This window comes from Python bivittatus, unplaced genomic scaffold (genome assembly GCF_059951505.1).
Source record: "Python bivittatus isolate LINGU-HERP-01145 unplaced genomic scaffold, Pbiv_v1 ctg000080_np1212, whole genome shotgun sequence".
NCBI lineage: Eukaryota > Metazoa > Chordata > Lepidosauria > Squamata > Pythonidae > Python > Python bivittatus.
Window position 1 is genome coordinate 32,057,920 of NW_028277035.1, and position 15,978 is coordinate 32,073,897.

General features: G+C 36.3%; 1 long non-coding RNA gene across 1 annotated transcript in view; it reads left to right on the forward strand.

Moving 5' to 3' along the window:
* LOC112540127 (uncharacterized) overlaps positions 1-14,696 on the forward strand; it is a 30,837-nt gene extending 16,141 nt beyond the window's left edge. Inside the window, exons 2-3 of the long non-coding RNA XR_015794776.1 lie at positions 7,209-7,276; positions 8,671-14,696. This is a non-coding gene — a long non-coding RNA (uncharacterized LOC112540127). The remainder of the gene's footprint in view (positions 1-7,208; positions 7,277-8,670) is intronic.
* Positions 14,697-15,978: the final 1,282 nt, after the last annotated feature.

Here is a 15,978-nt window from a genome sequence, read left to right on the forward strand (position 1 = left end):
AATATCCAGTACTCCACTTACAACCTAGTTTGTTCTTGCAACATCTTGCAAGATACAATGCAACCAATTTCATATAAAATAACAAATGATCAAAATATCAACATTCCACCCTTTCTCTAAACCATTCTTTATACAGATTCAGCAACAAGCTTAGTATAATAATGACCACTACAGGTTCAGCTGGATATATTCTCAGTCAGTGAGCATCCTATATGTCTGGATGACATATCTGATACTATAATTTAAAGAACCCTTTTAAAATGAGTAAGTACAACCATTTTATATTTTTTCTCGACAACAGCTTTTTTTAGTATTTGAATCTGTGCTCAATTTTCTGTACACACATGTGCCTATCTGGAAATCTCAGAAACCTCACTTGATATCTCACTCTTTGGATCGGGTCTTATATCTATAACAACACATTATAGTTCTCCATCTGACATAGTGGTACATTGCTTGAAGTTAGGTTACTGCGTCTGAGTTTTAATTCAGTCCGTCATGTTGATAATCATACTTCTTCCTTTCTTCATCTGAAATGTAGGCTCAAAGTGTCAAGAACTGGTTTATTATAAAGGAGGTGGAAGGGAGAGAAATTTCTCCAAAGTCATTTAAGTTGATGCCCCTTATGTTCCACATTTGATTCTTGTAATGTATTATAGGTACTGCCACCTGAAAGAAGATGTGGAAGCTTCCATTCATACAGACTACTAAATCCCATCTAAAAAGTGTGAGAAGAGTGGTCAATTCTACATGATGTTTACAGTTAGTGAATGAATGCCAATATGCTTTGGCTCATTTCTAACCTTCAGAGCAAGAGGGGTAACGTATAGGCCCCATGTAGTCCTCAACCCCATTTCTGTGGTCCTGGAACCCCTCCTCCAAGAATGCCCCACCAAAATTTAGTGGTAGCCATTGTTTTTCAGCTGTAGGATTCTTATAGTTTTCTTTAAAATAAGGCTAAAAACATACATTACTTTGTAAGGCATATATATATATATATATATATATATATATATATATATATATATATTTACTCACCCCTAATACATATCTATAGTCAGTCACACAGGGCTAAAAGTGTTGTCACCATACTCCCTGAGGTCCTTGATTTTTTTGCAAAAAAAAGGAAAGTGCCCATCCTAGGCCACAAATAAGGTCAGGATTATGGTTAGGTCTACCTTTGCTTTAAAACCTTGCATGGTTTGGAACCTCTGTGTATGAACCTATTAGATGTGGAATGGCATAATAGTTGAGGTTAGAACAGATGCTTCTTTGCTTTCCCTCTCTGTAATTTTATTTTTTAAAATTAGCTTTTCGCTGAAGTTTTTCTGTGATTGCTTAGATTTGCCTGCTTAATATTTGTGGTTTAATACTCATTGGTGGCAAACACCACATTAGGAGGGCATTCATTATCAGGTGAATACCTTTGAGAAAAGAAAAGGAAATTTGTGTCTTCAAGTTCATTTTGACTTCTGGCAAGTCCTTGCAGTTTTCTTGCCAAGATTTTTAGAAGTGACTGGCCAGTTCCTGAGAGAGAATGACTGACCCAAAGTCACCCAGCTTGCTTTCTGTCTAAGGCAGGACTAGAACGCCCAGTCTGTGGATTTCTATCCAGGTACCTTAACTGCTATACTACACTGGCCCTCTATGTATACCTTTGGAGCCCTCAGTCATTAAGAGCCAGAGTGTTTTGAAAGAGGAATACCTGAAATGGAAAACCAGCAGAGATTACCTCTCCAAGAGTCACAGCAGGAAACAAGAGGAGTTTGAATTGTTAATTTGAAAAGAATCTCACTGGTTTCCATCTTAAAAGATTGGGAGGCAGACTGAAAGTAACTAAAGCTGTGTGTTTAGAGTAAGGAATGGCATACATTTGTCTTGGTGTATTTATGTTATTGTTTAGATGGGTAGGAGAAAAGAAACTTGCACTTGAAGTGCTAAACTTTAAGCCCTGAGGCACATATAGCCTTGTTTCTACCAAACAGTGTATCCAGCAACATAGACTCTTTCTTAATGTCTTTTTGTTTTGTTTTGTTTTGTTATCACATTAAAGGGACAGCCTAGGAAAAGCCTTGATATGCTTGGCTGAGAAAGATAATGCCAGCAGTTAGATAATGCTTCAGTTAACCAAGAATGCCTTTCTCTTAACCTTATGTCCATCAATGGTGTGGTTGAAGAATAGCATCTGTGACTGGGACCGTTATTCAGAGACTCATTGCCAGAGAGATGTTCATTTTAAGCAGACTGTAGCATATTTCTATTCTGTGCCCTTCCTTTGTCACATGGCTTAGTTTATTAATGTGTGTGCATGTCTAGTCCTTATCCAAGAATTTGTTCATAGTGGGCAGATATACAGTAATCTGAAGGTACATGATGCTGAAACTAACCAAGTTTAAATATTGTCAGGATGGGTATGAGACCAGGCTGTCTATGCCACCTTGAGTTTCAGAAAAAAAATATATTTTATGAACAGGTCCCCTCCAAATATTTGGGGCTTTAACTTCCATAATCTCATAGCTGAGGGAGCAGTTGAATTTTGAAATCAGATATATATATATAAACAAGATAAATGTCATTCCTTTTATATTCTAATAGTAACAATGAAATAAAGGTAATACTACAGGTAGTTCTCGGTTAATAACCACTCATTCAGCAACTGTTCAAAGTTGCAACAGGTCTGAATGAGTGGTACTTACAACTGGTCCTCGAAGTTCCAGCCATCGCAGCACCCCTGTGGTCACATGATCGTGATCCAGGTGCTTGGCAACCAGCTCACATGTAACAACATTTGCAGTGTCCTGCGGTCAAGTATCACCATTTGTGACCTTCCCTACTGGCTTCCCACAAGCAAAGTCAATGGAGAAACTGGCAGGGAGGGTTGCAAGGTGCTTTTTCTCCCAAAGAGCCCCCTACAGAGTATGAGATCCCAGGGATCTCATACTGTCAGCCTTCCCAGGTAGACCAGACAGGAAACACGACCAGGTGAGCTAATTCTACTTCCAATAATTATGAATGAGTAATTCATATAGCTGTATAATTCTGAACAGGAAAAACATAACTGACTTTCAGTATGAAAGGTATCTGGAATAAGTGCTATGCTATTGCTTTAAGGTAAAGCTCTTCAACTAATCAGTGGATATGACACTTAACTCTGCCTAGTGAGTTTACAAGCTAGTGAGTAGCTTGTAATCTCTTTTTTTCTACTTAAAATACCACATATCCTAAAGCTCCTACAACTCTCCTCTTCAGGTACTCTCCATACTCCACTACCACTCCATTACATATTTTGTAAACCTGATTGCTTTTTAAAGCATATTTTAATAGTATTATCAACCAAAGAGATTTTTTTTTAGCCCATGAAGCATCCTATTCCCATTTTCATAGAAAGTTGTCAATTATATGAATCATTTTTCATAAAGATGGAAATATATATTCTAAAATTCTAGAAATGTCTTGGCAGTGCTAACAGTAATTGAACTGGAGTATATGAATCTTTCTTCCTTTCCTTTTACATCCTATCATTATTTGCTACATTCTTTTATAGCCTTAGCTGTTCCTAATCTTTTCAAACTAGTGGACATCCTGGCCTTTAAAAAGTGGGGCAATTTTATGTACAACTTAAAAAACTATCCATTTTCCAGGAATGTGAAGCATGCACATACTATAATCTGGAGCTACTTTGACAACTCTCTAAAAGATCCTTTCCCCTTTTCTCACCTATTGTTTTACACTCTTTCTGTCCTTGTTGACCCTGCTAATCAAAAGTTAATTATTCCCAGTGGCAAAAGCAGCCATCAAAATTCCTGCTTCCTATGGTGTGACTGACAGACCAGCTGCCATAGTGCTTGTCATAATAAAGCCAACAAAGGCTACTGCTAGATCACTCATTGTCATTGTTCAGGCTTAATGCCATTGAAATATTTAATTTTGTTTACAGAGAACAAACTGATATTGCTTAGGTTAGTTCAAAAAAGGAAGTACTTGGGAAACACACACTGAAGAAAGCTAAAAATCCTTACTGTAATCCTTACTATATAAGCAATGTACTTATGCTATTATTTTAAAATACAGTAGTATGTAAACATTTTATTTCCAGGATAAGTGTCAAAGGACAAAGTCTTTGGTCAATATTTTGCTGATATTCATAAGAAAGATGACTGCTGTTCTGGGTTATCCATTCTTTTATTCTTTTGTTTAAAGCATTTATACTCCATACATATTGATCCCAGATCAGTAAAAAGAGGGAGGCCCTATCTTCAGGTCCATATCTAAAATATACAAACAACTAGAGAGACACATGAGACAATCAACAACATCCTCAAAGGGATAAAATTCACAAGGGAAGAAGAAAACAACAACACACTACCCTTCTAGGATAACTTCATCAGCAGAGGAAATGATAGCAAGTTAGAAACTGAAGTCTATCTATTGGAAAACAACTCACACTAACCAAGTGTTCCACTACCAAAGTAACAACCCAACCTCCCACAAGAGAAGCTATGTAAGAACATTATTCAGACAAGCACAAACACACTGCAGGAGCCCAGAACACCAGAAAAAGGAAACGGGCTGCCTATACATCTTCCAACAAAAGTGGAAAGTGCCTGACCACGCAACTCACTGCAGCACAACCAATATAACCTATGAAAAGGATAACACTCCTATACATCAGAAACATCTCAGAAACAACCAATGCCACTATGTAGGACAGCAGAAGACTAGTAGAGCGCATCCATGAACACCAAGTAGTTGCCTTGTTATGGAAAACACGACCATTGTAAGAGTCTGCTACAACAGCAAATTCTACTGAAATACTTGAAGAGATAGGATAAATAGGAGAAGAAGTTATGCCAAATTCTTAAGAGTCTAGAATTCTAGTATTCAAGTTCTTAAGAGTCTAGTATTCCATCGAATTTCTTTCTGAGAGTTAGGAGAGCCTGTGATAAGAAGAAAGTAGTCAATGGGGTACACTTGCCTGGATAGTAGAATCCAAATTTTCAACATCCCCTTTCAGTGCATCTTGCTCTATGTCTTGAAGTGTAAAAGAACAATTGGAGGGAGGCACTCCCAACCATGCAGAAACTGTTACTTGCTTTTCCCTAAACAAAGCATCTGTTGTCCTCAGGTGTTTTGGCTCTCCATTAGCCATAGGCTTAAGAGGATGTGAGACTAAACTGTTTTGGAAAAAGCTTGATATTAAAGCATTTTGGTGAATGAGTATAGCTTTCAGTCTAAAAACCTTCTCAGCAACTTTATGTGAAGAAAATGTTACTATTGCTTGGTGTGAATTGTGTTTATAGGGTAGGTAATCAGTCCTGGCAGTATCCTTGGATTGGGTAAAAAAAAAAAAAAAAAGTAAAAAAAGAAAGTATGGAGAAAGTAATCCTTTGAATCAAGTTAGGTAACTATTTGGTTTTGGATAATTAAGAATGCTAGCTTATTTTTATCAAGTTGTAAAGGCCAGACAGAATTATTGGCCTCTTTCAGGCGGCAGCAAGCATTGTAGCTGGCAGGAGATGTCAGAACTCCATAGTGAGTCTTTCAGGTTTTCTACTTTGTTGTTTAAAGACTGCTCTTAAGCTGGTGTAAGTCAGCAGACATGCTGTGGTTTCCCTATCTTTGTTTCTTAAACTAGGCATCTAAGTTGAATCTTGACATTCATGACTGATCAGTAGCCTTTTGGCTTTCTTATCCTTGAGATTGAATGTACCTTTCCCATGATCACTTTCTTTATCAAGAATATTTATCATTTCTTTTAAAGATTTAGCTTCCCCTTTGATTTGCAAAGTTCAGAGCACTTAATAGTTTTATCCTTTTTGATATTACGATGTTTTTTATATGGGATTGGCTACTTGTTGTTCATCTGTTCCATAGTTAATGATGGAGTTGGTAGAAGAGTAGTATTGACTGGTGTCCTTACTCCGCTTTTATGCAACTTTGTGTCAATGGATCCCACATTTTTGTAGCCATCTCAGCTATAGTGGCTAGCAAAGCTCTGCATTCTGCCAGAAAGGACATTATCAGTGGGATTTCCATGTCCCATACCACAACAAGTCTGTGGCTTCCCTGTATATGAGAGATCAACCGTAAGCACAATTGTTATTCATGTTGTCCTTCAGAGTGAGTAGGCTCAGTCGCAGATTCCAAGGGCTTATTTTCTAGTTCATCTGTCCTATTCTGTTCACCATTCACTACTCCATCTTGCAGTTGACTCATTAGAGTGAGGCAATGCTAGGCGAGACAATCCCTGAAGTATAGGGAAAATAAAGAGAGGAGAGTAAAATGCTGATATCAGGCTCACAAAAATGCTGCCTCCCTCATTTGTTGTAAACCACCCAGGGTTATTCTACGAGATAGGCGGTGACAAATTTGATAAATAAATAAAAAATAAATAATTGCCTTACCAAAAGACTCGATTTTTAAGTAGGCAAAATAATATTTGACTGAGTTTTTGAGCAATACAGCTAGCATAAGTAATAAAGAACAAAGCTATTAAATTTAATTTCATTTAAGCTATTGTAAAAGAAGGTACATCCCTAAAAAGAATTAAATTATTCAATGCAAACAAAAAAGAAAAAAAAAGAAGAAAACACTAAAATGATAACAGCAAAACAAATTCCATTAATATTACAAAAATGCTGTGCAATTAAAATTTTGAAATTGTGGGGGATTTTCTATGAAATTTAATATTGCATTAAATTTCCCCTGTGAAAAAAGGCTTGATTATTTTTATTTCTTTGGGGTTTTATCTGTATGTGTTATTTTTGCAACATGGCAGAGAAGGTCTTGTCATGTCGCCTCTTACTTCACAGGGTAAGAAACAAATAATATAATTCATATAAATATATAACTTTTTGAATCTTTCATGGGGTACTATCCTGAACAGTTAATCAAGCCAACAATATTTTTTTGATGTTGTCACAATGTAGTGTATATTCTTTTTCACTACCTCTTATTTTAAACATTATTTCAAAATAAGATACCATGGAAAAAGAGAAAAAAAGGAGCTATTTCATCACATAGTCTCATGTTTGATTCTGCTGATTACCATTTTCTTCTTTGAACCTGTGGGGATGTTTATATATAAGAAACCTATATGCCGCTTTAGTCTCAATCAACTCTAAGGAAACAATAATGCAATAATATAGTAAACCATGGTACAATAGAATAGAATACACTAAATATTCCTTCTCTGTGTACATGTACAGATAACAGAAGCACATACACTGACAGCTGAGAGGAATAGGAACTGTATTTCATGAAACCTTCAACTACAGTAAGTAATGCTAAAAGGAATTTTGCATGCTGTAAAACTCTTATGCATTAATCAGACCCCTGGAGGTATTGAATTGCGCACTTTAGATCTGTATGTACAAGACGAATCCTGGAAAGTGCATCAGGTGCCCATAAGTAAGCTAGGTACAATAGTATTTTTACCAAAGGCTGTATTTCCAACACCTCTGGAGGACATATATTTGAAATACAAAAAAAGGCAGCCAGAGATCTTAAGGGACAGCAATTAGTACCGGCTTTTGACCTCTCTGACTCCGTTATCAAAAGGGTCATCCCTGCAAGCACTTGCTATTAAAGGGGAGGGGCAGGGACAGGAAGGAGCATGACCTTGTCCATTAAAGCAAGACACTTGCCTAAAGATCAAGGGAGGATTCCGAATAGCTTTAGTTGTCAGCCTGTCTGATTGTTGATATTACCATTAGGAAGAAATGGTACTCCAAAAATGAAATGTGGAGCATAGGCTGAGGTCTGTACAAAAATATTCTGTATTACTTGCATTATTGGTGCAGAAGATTCAACGGTCTCTTTTTAACTGGGTGGTTAAAAAACATTGAAAGTGCTGGAATTTTAGAGAGGTAGAAATGTCCAGTCTTACCATATCATAAGAAAAGTTGCTAACCAAGGGGAAGTGGAATGAAACTGGCAGATTTATCCATCTCTTCTTCTGATCCTTTTAATACATTTTGACTCCTTTTTAGTTATTAAAATATTTCATTTAAACAAATGTCCTTCCCTTGACAGAAGGCTTAATAAAAAAGTGAGTAATTTCTCCTGTGTCTTCCACAATCTCCAGATTCTTTGTTCCTATGGCACAAAGGCCTACAATTGATAGGAATGAGATTTCAAGTTATGTCCTCTGGAATAATACTAATAATAATACTAGTAGTTACAAGGTTTTTCTTAAAAAAAAAAAAAGAACTGTTCTATGGAATGAGATGATGGGCAAATCCTTTTCACTCCAATGTATAACAAACTCTAGGTCATGGATTACATAGCCAAGGATGTGGAGAGGGATGAAGTTATAAGTATCTTTGGACTGCATGGTATGGATGTGTACTCCATATAGATTTATCCCCTTTTAAGTTCATTTTGTGGATATATCTGGACAGAGCAGTTCTATTGGATGGTTCAAAGCACTCCATGAACCCTGTTGAGAACATTCCAGATTTGCTGAAGTCAGGGAGGAGAATGATATTCACTACTCTTTATGCCCCTTCTTCCAAAGAAGGTCATTTTCAGGTCTGGTCCATATTTTCCTCTGGATTATAGGCTTCCACGATGGAAGGCTGAAAAGTCTTTGCCTCTTTCAGATGTACTACCTCTCCTATTTCTATTTATGTTATGATCCCTGGTTCTCCCTCTTCTCCTCTCTGATAGTGTTGAAGCTCTGACATTGTAATGGGCAGAAGGAATAACCTTGAAGAACAGGAGGAAGAGCCACAACCAAGACAACAGTCAGATAAAAGAAATCTGAATCTGGAGTAGAAATGTAATTTGAGAAAGTGTCTCAAACATGGTCCTCTCTAGTTCTTATGAAGATAAAGGGAAGCAGGAGGAAGCGTATTCAGACTTGCATGATTTTGTTAGTGTAACCTTATAATAAAAGTAACATTAGCATTAATAACTTTCCTAGTCTGGTCTACCTTGAAGGGCTGATAGACATCAAGAAAGTTTCTAGAGATGCTTCCATGGAGACCAGTCAAGGGAACCAAAGTCAGATTTTCCAAGATCACTGAAAAAAAAAATCAGCCTTGGAAAAACAAATCTGATATATCCAATGGCCCCAGGATAAAATGATGGTTGTCTTAAAGACCTTGGATCACAGTCTCAGTAAATTAAAATAGTAATTCCATTCTGATTTAGCATTAGACATTTGTTTTATTCTTATTTAAAATATACAATTATCCTTTGAGCTTGAGCAAGGCAAGCAGAAAGTTTTAGTGATTTTCCACCCTTACAAAAGTTGGATGCTGCCCATGAATATAGTGGGATAGAGAAAATAAGTAGATAAGCACATTTGTAAGCAAGAATCCTGTCCTCATACAAGTACGCCTTCATGTGCAAGTTTCTCCTCTACCAGATTCTTTCTTTTGCTGTTCATTTGCCAATTACTGTTTAAAATTACAAACAGGCAATTAATTTTTATACTGAATACAATATTTAAGTATAACATTTCCTTGGGGGTTCTGCTGGTGTAGGAGTAATTCTTGAAAAAATAAGAGTAATAAGGTTTTCCATTTCCCCCTACTGTGGATGGGATGTGCGAAAACAAAAAGTTGCATAGGGAGACCTCTTTGTCAGCAAAATGATTTTTATTGCCCCTTTCTCCTTTGCTCTCATTAGGAACAACATTACACACCCTTATTTTTTAAACATCTAAATAAATAATTCTTGATTTAAATCATAAGGACTAGCATGAAACGAATGTTATGCAACTACTACATCTGGAATAACAGTCAATATATTTTAGAGACAGGCTTCATTTTTCTCATCCCTGACATAAATCATAATGGTTTTCTATGTCAAAAACAACACAGGCAGTTATGGCTATGGGGTGACATGAACCCAACATTCAGTGAAGCACTAATTTTATTGGAATATGGAATCTGGTTTACTTTTGCTTTTAACAAAAATAAAGGATGGAGCATTAGGAGTTCCCCTTGGTACTGGCAGAATATTTGTGTATAATTTTTGGTCCTTTTTTTTCACTTCTATTAAGCCGATCAGTGCATTAATTTGTTCCAAATTAGTATCTGGTGGAATGACACATTCCAGTTGCCCTTCATTTTACTGCAACGAAGTTTTGCAAGACAATGGATCATTGTAGAAGAGCAATAGTTATGGCCATTGCCAGGACCTTTGTGGTATATCATTGAGTAATACAAATATATTATGCTCTCTCTCTTTGTGTATGTCTGTGAGTGTGTACATGTGTGTGTGTGTATGTATCTATGTCTATATATCTATATCAATATATAGGCGTCCTTCCCTCTCTCCCTTGCAGGTCAGACATGATCCTCCCTTTTTTTATTCTATTTTGCTTTGTTATTAAAGATCATTTAAGGACTTCAAAGATGGAGGTATTCCATAAGCTCCAGATTGCTGTTAGCAAGTATCTGTTAGGAGGAAAGAATTAGGAAAAAGAAATGCTTCACTGGATCAGACCAAAGTTTTATCTACTCAAGAATCCTCTTCCCAGGAGGAGCTAGCTAGTGCGGGAACCCATATAGAGAATGATGACATGGCAAATTACATCTCATGTTTATGTATGACAATGCACACTGAACAAAGCCAGAGCAGAAAAAACAAAAAACACCTTAGTGGCATATGTAAGCTGATGGAATCTGAACTTATTATAACAAACCAGAAGCCAGGTTGTGAAAAAAATGTCAGGTTAAAGGCAAAGGAGATACTGTACAACATTAATCAGATGGTTACACTTTACAGTATGTTGAACTAAATAACAGCTAAGAGAGGGAATCCAGATTTATGTGGGAGTGATGGCACTTTAAACTATTGACTTAACATGGCTTTGATTTGGATTCATTTTTGTTATGCCTGTAGAATTGATATTATGACTTGTATTGTAATAGTGATGCCACAGTGGCCTTATTCAGACATTATGAAAAGTGGGGAGCATTTATTTGCATTTGGGGGAAACAGATAAAAGCATAGTAGTCCTGCCTTTTACCTTTGCATGCAAAAGTGTCCTTCTGTCCCCAGGTTTTCTGTGTGATATTGGACTCAGAATTTAAGCATTCACTAAAAATGCCTTCTAGCCTTCTGAGATATTGATATGCAATTTGATTTTCAGTTTTAAATTTTTCACCCTTTGTCACCTTCTTCAGATTCTTCACCAAAATGAGAAATTCAGACTTGGTTATGTATCCAACCTTGTTAAATGGTTTATTAGTTAGTTATCTGAAAAACATGAAAATATCTCTATCAGTAAGGACCTGCTGTGACCTTATATTTGGTATGAAAGGCCTGTGTTTTCTTCCATCAGGAAGGATCAGATTAGCAGCTGTCAGAGGCAGATGTCATTATTGCCTCCACATATATGAGCTGTCTTCTCTAGAGGACTTTTTGGTGCCTAGCAAATGCACTGGGAGCAGCATGCCAACAGTGATGGAGAGTGTGTGTATGTGTATGGCGGGAGGTGGGGAGGGGGCTGCTAGCCAAAGTGGGTGAGCTTATAAATCAAATTGAATGGAGTGGACATTCCCATGGAGGCAGTTGGACCCCAAACACTTTACTGCAGATACACATACATCATTTATACCTTCTCACAGATATACATCTCATTCTCACGCATTCCTCACAGCTGGCTCATTTGGAAACTGCTCTGCTTTCTAAGGTGGAATAAGGTGGAATATATAAAACAAAGTCTGTTAGATATTCTACATTTTTTCGATTCCTGCCTGCTCCTCCTTTATATCATTGTGATCTAATTATCCTCCTCTCTTTGCTAATTTGTTATATGGAGGTACATTGGAAGAAAACATTTTTGCTTTTTTGCCCTTGGCATTTTGCTTTTCATGCTTTTCCACAAGGTACATGGATTCTTTTGCTTCTACATTTGGACGAGATATCTGCTTTATTATTTCACCAAACAAAAGAGATAAATGATTGTCTTCAGAAGTAGCTTAAAAGTTTTATTCTAATTGCTCTCAAAGCCTTTCCCTGAAAACAGTTTGTGGCTTTGATTGCTATACTAGCAATCTCTTGACAATGTGTTTTTAAGTTGGAATAGCAACATTCTGTGTGCTAGCAAGGTGTGTAATACTGCCTGTATGAAGAAGGTGATCTCAGATGAAGAAGATTCTTTCTCCATGTAGGTTCTCCATGTTAACTAGAATCCTGTTTTCCTACTGTGCCATCACTCCTCAGTATTTGCTTTCATTTTTTTAACCAAAGAATGGTAAATTCTTCACCGTTTGAAATGTCATCCAGGTTTACCTAATATACCCAATATCTAGCTTTATTATTAATTAAACATCTTCACAAATTCTTATAGCAGATGCTACAGGATTCCATGGCAGCCTCTGAAAGTTGCTCTATTTGTGATGGTCTTTAAAGCATAAGTGAATATAAGAAGTCTAGAAGATTATTGTGATATTGATTCATAAATTGTTTTGCTTACTTACTGGCTCCATCTGCTGGAATAGATTAAAAGGAAACTACAGCATAACAAGTAAATAAATAAAAATAAATCCCCAAAGACTTTTTTTTCTCTTATCTGTTCATAGTAATCTGCTTCTTAAGCAAATATATACAAGAACAGATTTTCTTCCAATCTGCTGATGCGAATCATCTCCTAGGCCTTTTGAGAGACTTAAACATGTAAGGAGATATGTGAAGTTTCATTTAATTGGTATCAATATTGTTTTACCTTTGTGAAACAAAACCATGGAGAGCAATCATGAAGGACTGACCATTATTTTAATCAACAACTTTTACATTGGTTAAAACAAAAACAAATAAAGGATTTTCCAAAATGGTAATTTTGTTTAATGTAAAACAATGATTACATGTCCATTGGGGCAAACAAGTATGATGCATATACTGATGGTAACTTCCATAGAAAGAAAATTCCAGGCGGGATATTATTAGGTAAGAACTGAGAATAGTATAAGTAAAGTCTTTATATAAATTGGTGATATGTTCATACTTGAAAGAAAATATTTGGTGCAAGTCAGTATACTTTAAAAAGATATACAGTTGAGAAGCCGCAAAAAAAGCTAATAAAAAATTATGATGGGATTGAGAAAGCTCCCCTATAAGGGAAAGGTGGTAACTTTTGAGGTTTTTTCACTTTAGCAAAAATGGAATGATAAAGGATGTAGTGTTAGAACCAAGGTAATCCAATGAAATTCTGTGTTTAGGAAATTGAGACCATACTACTCAACACAGCACATAGGCTAACTGTAAAACTTACAGTGATAGCCCCTGACTGATTTAAAAGAAGATCCAACTGATTAGGCTATCAATAGTTACTAATCATTGTATATGAGTCCTGTGCAATGCTTTGGATTTAATTTTTAAAAGGTGCTTTGGACTGAATGGGGTGTATTAAGATATATAGGCAACTCTTCCAAGCAGCGTGGTGTTTTCTGGGACTGCATGGCTGTTGCAGAGGGCAGTAGCTTCTGGGAAAAGACATGGCTGCTTTAAAGAGCTGCAGACAACTGCTATGTTTGTGCCCTTTGCACTCTTAAGTGTCTATTTGGAATTAAATGTGATGCATTGCATAATTTTAATATATATTACACAATTTACTGAAGACAACATGCCTCTAAGTACTAGTTGCTAGGGACCATAACAACAGGATGCTATTATACACATGTCTACTTTGGGGGCTTTCCATTGGCATCTGGTTAGCCACTCTTGGAACTGAAGGTGAGACTAGACAGGAAAATGTGGATTGCCAAATTTACTACCTCCAGCAGGTCTTACATTAAATGAATAAAATAGGACTGCGTTTTTTATCTGAGCAGAGCCAGCAAGGCCTATACTTAAAGCTGCTTTTGTGGAATATCTAATCTAGCTGTGATGTTCATTTTATTCATTTATTTATTATTTATTAAATTTCTCCCCACCCATCTCCCCCCAGTTGCAACAGTAAAGATTACACAGGGTCTAATACACAATTGTTACATCGTTCAAGCAGTTATAAAAGAGCCTGAAGAAATCAGGTTGGTTGAGCTGCAAATTTGTCCTCTGTTATTTCTCTGTTAATGATATTAAAGGGCATATTAATAGCAATATTAGTAATGATTCACCAATCTCTTATTCTCATCTACAGATAAAATTTGGAAAGATATTGCAAGTCCAAGATAGACAGATAATCTCAAATAGCTGGAATGTAAAACAGATTCTATTTATTTATTATAATTCATACTGTCTTTTCTCCAAGAAATTCAGGAGAATATACTGTATGTGTTTATATTTCTTCTGTAAATATTGTACTAGTTGTGAAATTATGGCAAATCACTCTGTGTTGTATATATACCACATTAGAAATAGAAGAAGAGAAACACTTTTTAAAATTAAAAATAATTAAAGTGAAACTTCAACCTTTCTCTAACGTGATGATTTCCAGGCACCTTAAACTTCAACTTCCATAACTATATTGGTCCTGATGCCTGGGAATTATGAGAGTTGAAATCTAAGATACAGGGTGGCACAGAGTTGGAGAAAGGTATCTTATGAAGTCTAATTTATTTGAACTCTATCTATTCATTTGTCCATCTATGTACCTACCTACCTACCTACCTATTGCAAGCAGATAATAAAAATAACTTATCCAAAAATAGATTCTCATTGTAACTTACATTTCTGCCACTAAGTGGTGCTCAATCCACATTTACTTTTAATACACATTAAATTGAGCTGGTGTTCCAGATGAAATACCCACTCACGTATGCTTTCTCTTGTGAAAAACAGATTGCAACAGTACTAAAATAAAACCATATGGACAATGTAATATTGGCTCTTAGATCAATTTACAGAGAATAGTTTCACCTGGAGCATTGTAGCAAGTTTTTCAGCTCTATATGTCAGGAAAGGAAACTCAAACAAATGGATCATTGAAAAAATCAACCCAAAGTTCTCACTCAAGGCACAAATGACCAGGCTCAAATTATCCTACTTGGGACACATTATGTGAAGACCTAGCTCTCTGGAGAAGGCTCTAATGCTGGAAAAGGTGGAACGAAAGAGAAGAAGACAACCAGCAGCAAGGTGAGTGCCCTATTGGAAGATCTGAAAGAACAGATTGGGGATAGATTATCATGGAGAAATTCTATCTATGTGGTTGCTAAGAGTCAACAATGATTTGATGGCATGTAATATATCAAAATATTGGTGTGTTTGATTAGACCTCTGCTTGAAGGCAGTCATGACATTAGGCAATTTTAGACTCTGAATGTAATGATTTTATCTCCCTTCCCCTACACACACGTACTCCTTTATATTATAATATTACATTGTTTACTTCAAAATGTAGCAAGGCAACCCTGATACATTCAAAGTCTTCTCCTAGACTTCTGTCTAAAAGCCTGTCTTTTCATGATTGGGAGCAACATCTGCTGTTCCAATCTATATAAATTTCATGCTCATTAATTAATCTCTAACTTCCACTGAGAAGGAAACAAGTTGCAATGGAAGAAGGGCCAGCACCAATACAATATCTCCCAAGTAACTGTAGCCTATTTCTATATCTTGTCCAGTGAAATATATTACTTCACTTAATGCGGTGAGTTTCCATTCCCTTGCTTCACATTTTTGGCTTCTATTTATATGGGCAGGAAAACATCTGTTCTACAGTACAGGTAGTTCCTGGGTTAAGAACGCCTGGTTTACAGACGACCCATAGTTAACAACGGAGCCTGTTGTAGCAAAATTCGAGTTAAATACACAATGATTCGGGTTAAATACACAATGGTTTGAGTTAATTACACAATGCTACTTATACAGTATTACACAATGATGCTATTCTGGCTTACATACAAATTCGATTTAAGGAGAGACCTTGGGAATGAAACTCGTTCTTAAACTGGGGACTACCTGTATCTCATACAATAAAGTGAAATTCCTATGATACTGCAAAGGACTGGAAAAGAGCATATGACAAAGTACCATTCTTGGCAGCACCTCTCCCCTATACCATTTGTTATATGTAGG